The sequence below is a fragment of the Ammospiza nelsoni genome, chromosome 2 (genome assembly GCF_027579445.1).
Source record: "Ammospiza nelsoni isolate bAmmNel1 chromosome 2, bAmmNel1.pri, whole genome shotgun sequence".
Classification (NCBI taxonomy): Eukaryota; Metazoa; Chordata; class Aves; order Passeriformes; family Passerellidae; genus Ammospiza; species Ammospiza nelsoni.
The window spans coordinates 43,533,076-43,541,076 of record NC_080634.1 but is presented as its reverse complement, the minus strand read 5'-3'; positions in this window follow the sequence as shown (position 1 = coordinate 43,541,076).

Sequence of the window (8,001 nt, the reverse complement as noted above, 5' to 3'; positions counted from 1 at the left end):
TAAAATTATTTAGTCCAATTAATTCTTAGAACGTACTTTATTTCTACATTTTTACCAATAACTAATTATTTGTCTGTTCATGCAACATCTGCATTGCGGCTCTTTCTAACCAATCACTCTGTGCTACCAACACTGCAGAAAATGGAATAAATGAAGAACAAGGAGGAGATTAGACAACACCCAAAATCCTCCATCTTGTCTCCTATCTACCTCCATACTAAAACTCCAAAATGGTGAGTTTTTCACCCTGTGATAAACTATCTATTTCACACACTTGTAGATTCCAATTCATCTCAAAGTCTTGGAAGCTTTCTCCATGGATGAAGATTAAAAGCAGTGTTCTCCTGGGGATCAGGACTTCTCAGGACAGGCAGAGGAACATTTCCAACACAGACACGGCATTCCAGGTGTGTCTCCCCAGCGCTGAATGGAGGGCAAGGATCACCTCTCTCCAGCTGCTGGTGATGCTGTGCCTGATGCAGCCCAGGAGCTGGTGCCCTTCTTTACCTCAAGGACTTTTCTGGCTCATGGGCAACTTGTTCCCTGCCAGGACCCACCAGGCCTGCAGTGCAAAGCTGCTTTCCAGCCAGCTGGGCCCTGGTTGGAGCTCCTGCTATGCGAGTCTCCCTCTCTCGACCCGATGAGCAGAAATGCTGCTGATCCCTCCCTCAGGGCAGCTGAGGCTGAAGGTCGTGAGGCTGCAGGTCTCAGAGAGGACCCAGCCACCCTCCTCCTCTTCACCCTGAGGCTCTGCAGGCTCCTGGCCTCCTCCTGCTGCGAGAGTTCCCTGTGGATGCTGTGGTTGCATCCTCTTTCCCAGCAGCAGCAGCAGGCACCCTGGTGTTCCTCAAAGGGCTCCCAGGAGTCCCCCAACAGTGTCAGGAGAAGTTCCCAGCAGACAGACAGGATCTCAGAGCGCAGCCAGAAACCACTGCCTGGGCTGTGGTGTCTGCCAGCTGTGCTGTGGGGCTCTGTGGGACTGGAGGGAAGCAGCTGCTCTTGTGCGATGTTTTTTAGGAAAAAAAAGAAAATTAAAAAAAAGTGCATCAAGGAAAGCTAAGCACAAACAGAGGAAGATAAATTATTCTTCTGTGGATAATAATATACACTTCTAAAAATACTTTCAGAGGTCTTATCAGTCCTTGAAATTTCTGAGAATGTTTGGGAATATTGATATATGAGTGTATTATTATGTTAAAGGCCTCTGAACACTTTTCTATTTGGAAAGGAGAGATCAGATTAAGTACTGTGGTTCCAGGAACTGTCAGTTCTCATAGTTGCTGCAAGTAAATTCTTAATGGAGTGTTGTGATAAAGCTGAAGCTCTTTATTCTCCTTTATCATGTTGTTTTAATGGTAAAATTTATCAAGGAAAGCTTTAGTGAGAAGAGTCTTTTTGATTTGTTGAAATGAAAATCCAGATAATACCCAATAATTCTGAAGTGAATTTTTCTAGAAGTTTCACCTCATGGGAAGTTTGGACATTTTATTTCAGTTTCTCTCAAAAGGAAATGTTGAAGAACTAAATAGGCATGTAGAACAGAAATTCCAGAATTTGGGCACTGTAACATTCTTTGAGATAAAGGTTATGGTGTTTCTTTCCTCTTCTGCCTATCCTACTAATTTCATGTCTCTTATGAAGTTACATTTTGGTAATAAAGTCTGTACTGGGCAAGTAGATTTCAGTGTGTGCCCTAATGAGCTTCATGTGGGAACAAGACCTCTGTGTTTGCAGAGTTGCTTGAATAAATCTAACATTTCTGTTTGCATCTTTCATGCTTGCTGAGTTTGAGCAGCATCACTTTATAAAGGTCCAGATTTTCCCTGCAGTCTCTTACAAAGACTGAATTGCTTGAGGATGAGTGCTGTAATTGAGAAACTAGTAGTTTAAATGCTTTTATTGTAACATACTTAATGTTTTCTCCTTTCTGGAGAATAGTTAATCATAGTGAACTGATTTTCTGTTGATCTGGACAAGGAAACCATCAAAAACTTGGAGCAAACAGAACTGTGTTCCAAAGACATGTGGCATTACATTCTACAAATTGCTGGTAGCCAGAGAATATGGACAGAACTGATTAGTCAGGCAGAGGGCTCAGCTTGGTACTCAATTTCTCACAAAATAATTTTTTGATCTTTTTTTGCAGTATCTATCTTCTGTAAAAGGTTCTTTGTTGGAAAGTATGTAATTTTCACTTGAAGATATTTTCCTATTTGAAGATTATAGGATTGAAAACCCCCAGAACACACTGTGAGTAGCATTTATTCCTGCTTTAATGTGACAGGCCCATGAAAGTAAAACTAGCTTTGAGGAATATAAAAATTATTATCTGGATCTAAATCCTGAGGTGGAGGACTGGACAAGTAAACACAAAATTTCTTAGAAATGTGTTCATCTTTTCCTAATTAATTAGGAAATTAATTGCCTCTTGGAAGTCTCATTCCAATAGGCAGGTGTGGACGTGAAGGTTGTTCCATCTCCTTGGTTCTTCCTCTATCAAGCATCTCATATGATTGCTTTCAAGTGCAGCCTTTAAATAAACAGTCCCATCCTCCAAAAGTTGTCATTTCAAATGCATCCTCCTACCCTGCAGGAAAATATTGGTGTGAATGTAGGAAGGAGCTAACTTTTAGTATTGGGAATTTTGTTTCTATGTTTCCCTAAAGAGGTTCTCTATGGGGAATAAATAAGTTGTTACAGAAAATTAATACTGCTATTAGGAAAAATGAAATAAAAGGAATTTATTTTTGTTTGTAGAAAAAAAATTACTTAGAGCAATAAAAAATAAAGCATTCCTGAGCCTTTTTCATAAAATTCAAATCCAGTATGATTTAATATTAACTGGGAATAATTTATCCCATAGGATTGAGCTCAGGATTAACAAGTCCATCATGTGCTGGAATGAGGGGCTTGTTTCATCTTCTTAGCTGCATACTCAGTTATTTTCCAATTGAGATCATTGAAATGTGATCCTACCCTGAATCAAAACAAACTCTGGGTTCCTCCCCCCAGTATGAGACTCTTTGTAACACAGTTCTATTTGTATGTCATGACATTCTGTTTCACACATGCCTTTTTCTGTGAATAACAACAACTTTTTAAGGGACATCTCTCAGAGACAACTACTGTGAGTCGAGGTCACTGGAATCATATCTCCCCAGGAGACACATTTGGAGCATCTGTCACTGCGAGCCTCACAGATGTTAAGTTTATTATGTATCCCTCATTTTTGGCACCATCATTTACTTCTCTGTAACCACTGCAAAAGAAGTATTCCATTACCATTTCCAACAGTAGTCAGAAAGTTAATCCAGAAAGTTAATCACTGGAAAAGTCATTACCGGGTCATCCCATGATTCAGTTCATGCCCAAAGCAAAATTATCACTACGCAGTTCACCCTATGCCCTTTCTATTTTGTGGCTGATCCCTGAATTTTGCTTTTTGCGTCTCTCCTTTCCCCACCCACTGCTTGGGGGGTATCTGAGAACCCTTTTTGCTCTGGTTGCCCTCTCTATCCCATGGATGCCATAGTTCCTTCCCAGGAATATCACCTGGGAGCTATATTTGCACTTATCTTTGAAAAAAAAGTTGAAATAAATGAGAATCTCACTGTATTTTAATAGAACCTGAAAGCTAATGCGTGCATTTATCTTTTCACAAAATTAAGCACTTGGAATACACGAAATTTCAGATTAAAGCATTACTCATTTGGAAATATAGGAGTTAAAATCTCTGGCAGACTTTAAAACATTTCATCCCCATTCAGAAGAAGATGCCAAAACCTCAAGATAACTCACAGGAATACTCCAGTGCTAAAAGACACTGAGCATCTTCTTTGCCGCTGCCAAGCCCAGCATCTTTCAGTATAAAGTATGACAGTGAAATGACCTTTAAGAGACTCTGTCTGGTAAACTGAGATCAAGAGTGACATCAGTCCTGAAACAGCTGCACGATGGGTGATGACTGATAATTCTTTTCAAGTAATTTGTTTCTTCCAGTAGGAACCCAATTTTCAGAAGAGTTCATGGCTCAGTAGCTCCATCTGCAGCTCAAAGCTAAGGCCAGGCCTGAGAAAACACCTCCCTATGGACCATTCCCCCCAGAGTTGTGGAAAAACTCACTGGTACTGCGCCCATGTGAGGTGGGGAACACCACAGCACTAACCTGGTGGAGAACTAGCTGGGGTCTTAGACCTTCTCTTTGCTGGCTTGTCAATATCTTATCCAGCACTGCCCTGAACCATACATAGAAAACTTTAAATTTTGCTTAATATGGTCTGACTTCTGAAGAGGTTCTAGAAGTTGAAAAGCAATTATGTAGCTTAAACCTGAAGTGCATTAATAGATTTGTGTCAGGAAGTTTTCACAGTGGCTTTGCTCTGTGCCTATATTAAACCAAGGCTATTAATAGGGTTGAAATGTTTTGGTAAGTCTCATGAACTTTCACATCAAACTGAGACAGAAACTTTTTTAAGTCTTGGAGAAACTCTTGTGTACTTTTCTGTGACTTGCTCTGCTTACCTCTGTTCTTCTTGTTTATTAGAAAAAACAGGAAAGGGAAGGGTCAAAATGAAATTTGAGGAGTTGTTCTCACGGTGATCCCGGTCTGCCTGACAGCCAGAGCCATCCCAAATTACCCAAGTACTTAGCTTTGCTTCACAGAATAAAGGAGCAAGCATGTTCCCAATTACAGCTGGCAACCACATGTCCTGGGGTGACTTTATTATTGGATTTGCCTTCTAGAGGATCTCAATTCAGAGGTTTTCTCCAAAATTTGCCTTAAACCAGGACACCACAATAATTAACCCAAGAAATATAGCTGATTTTTAACTGGCAACTGCTAACAATACATTTTGAGAGAGGCATTCATTGTTTGAGCCAATGAATACTCTACTCAACAGTAATCTAAGTGTGAGAGATAACAAGCTAGAATTGTCTGAAATGTCAGGGGTAGGACTTACGCCAAGGATTCATTTGCTGTTTATGACTGAAGGTATTACTTCAAGGATTCAGCATGCTTAAAAACTATGATCATTATGTCAAGTAATGAAGAGAATTTAAATAATGTTACTCCAAAAGAAGAATGACTTTGCATGTAGTGAAGGTTCTCAAGCTGCTTTTTTAGTCTTCAAATATTTTCCTTCTTTGTACCAACATGATACCAACTCATGTTTAAACTCTGCTTTTCCTCATCACACACATACACATTAACATACAGGAACACATGCACGTGATTTTATGGAGGAACAGTTATACAGTGTTTGTTTCCATTGGTTCATTCCATGAGGAATGGTTAGTGTTCTGTGTCAGACATTCCTAACTGGGTTATCTCTTATGGTCATTATCCTCTTCCACCAAAATATTGGATTATGCATCATAACTAAAATTAATAAATTGATTAATTCAAGACATCAATTTTTATCATTGTGAAGCACATGTTCCTGAAAACATTCTCTTCCCCTGTGCCTGGGGAGAATATGGAGCTGCCTTTATGGGGAGTCTTCCTTGCATGATTATATTTATAAAGCAGAGACATTCACATTCCCAAATCTGACCACTGGCGTGTCCTTCCTTCTAATCCATTCATCCATTTTAAGGTGTTTCATCTATGACTCCCACTTTGTCCGCAGTTTCTAATTTGATCTGTAATACTTTCTGTCTTGGATTTCACTTGAAGGACCTTACACTATCCAAGAATTTGCCTACATATCCCTGTTTCTCTCTCATTTCATATTCACTCCCTCATTCCTACCTTGTAACCTGTTCAGTATGCCCCTGATACTATTACTACACAAGGGACTTCCAAAAAAGAAAAAAAAAAATAGAGCTGACACTATCAGCCTGAACAGAATTACTGTTTAAAAATCTTTTAGTCTTGTCACCATGATTTCATGTCTTAATATCTTCCTACCTTTCAGATTCTGTAGATTTCATCTTATTTTTATGCTTTTATGTTTTTAATTTGAGAAGAAACTTGATAAAGCAATTTACTTGAGCTACCACAGAATTACCTGCCTTTTTCTATGTTTCCATAATTTTCTATACTAATTTATGTATGGTTTTGAACCTTGTAAAGATGAACACATTATTAGTGAGCAGCAGAGTTAAGGATTAAAAGTCTCAGATAAGTGGTTCAGATTAAAGTGAAATTCTGTATTTCTGATTTAACTTACAATAAGGACAGAAAACAAGATCCAAAAAATATTTATTATGGTTCTTTGTCAAAGTGTAGCATTACAGGGAATCAAGTTATGCATGGTAAACAGGGTAAGCCGGCAAAAAAAAAATAAATCCAAGAAAGACCTAAAAAGCAGAGAAGCAGAGTAACTAGTTATAAATAGCTTTGATTCAAAAGACTTAACTTTCTGTTTTGGAGCATATTTCACAGCAGTGTCTAATGTGTCTTGAAGCAAAACTGGCAGGAAATGTAGTAAAAGGTCATGCAATGTTTCAAATATGGAACCCTGGAGCCCTGCTCTCAGCTGTGCTGTAAATACAATGTTAACTGTCCCTCTGAGAGGTGATACAGCCTCCCAAGGAGAACTGCCCCTGTTCTGGCACTGGGTGCAGCCCTGGATATCAGGATGGCCATCCTTGTGCCCACAGAGAATTCAGGTTACCAAACACTTCCAGGAGAGTGCCCATGGATCTGACTGACACTTCACAGGCACTACAAAAATGCTTGCATCAATGATCCTGGTGGACTTCCAGATGTGTTTTTCAGCATCATATGAGTGTTTGTCAATTGCATTTGCCTATTAATAGCTTGCCTATTAATAAATAGGAAATAGAAAATTAATATTGCCTTTGTGAATTAAACACACTGTCCTCTGTTTAGTACCCAAATAACAAGGCAGCTACATACAGCAACTCTCAGATGTTACCAATTTCCCCGAAGTGATGCTACGTGCTGCATAAGTCTTGCCTTTGTGAAACTTCCCTGTTTGTTGATATTAAAATCCACTTCCCAGGAACACAAGTCTCATGCAGTCCAGAACAGCACGTACTGAGCACAAGTCATACTGATTTTGGAGGATCTTTAACACAGCAATGGTAGCCCACAAAAGGAAATTTCCATTTTCTTGCTATGTAGTTACACTGACATAAACACAAAAGAGGCATTTACTAAACAAGGCTTACAAACTACTACGCCAGTCCTACCCGAGTCCTAAGTAAAATTCCAGCCTCTTTGAATTTTAGGTGTAAAGCTTGATTACTGAAGACCCCATCCAGTGTGGTGTCAGAATAACAAGAGCCCAAACCAAGCAGGAGTGTCTCAGGAGAAGTGAAGAGTTTGCATGCTGACAGGGCGTCTGCCTGGCTCTTTGTTAAGATTTTTTGAACATCTAGTCAATCATACATGTTTTGCCTGACGGTCCCTATTACTGTGTATCTTACTAATATCTTTTCTAGATTTAGAATACCACCTTGAGAACTCATTTTTGCCTTTAAGGATTTACACAAATCCTACAATTCTAGGATTATGACTAATTACGTGGAGCCACTGATGCACACTGAAGCACAAATAATATATTGGTAATAAGGTAGCTCAGGACAGCAGACAAATTTTGGAGACTGCAGATTTTATAAACAGAATTTCAATAACTAATAAAAATAATGTAATAAGGACAGTCTAGTCAAATGTCTGTGTCCTAATGAAGTGTCTCATTTGCAGCCAGGCTCGAGTAAACATCCTGCAGTTCGAAGAAATTCCATATTGGTATGGTGAAAAAAATTTAGAATGCCAAACTTTTAATACTGGTTTGTTCATGTCTCTTGTTCAAAATTTAAAAAGACAAAATTTAAAGACAGAAAATTAGAGCAGGTTTTAAGAATCTCAGGAATAGTTTCCCAGATGTTCAGCCACACATATCTGGAAAATCATTCACAGGCAATAGATAGAACTCATCCTGTACTATTTGGTTCTACCAAAATGTCCCAAATCATGGTGGCAGGCAAGACTCATTTTCCTCAGGTCAGTGTAGTCAGGGCTGTGTTACC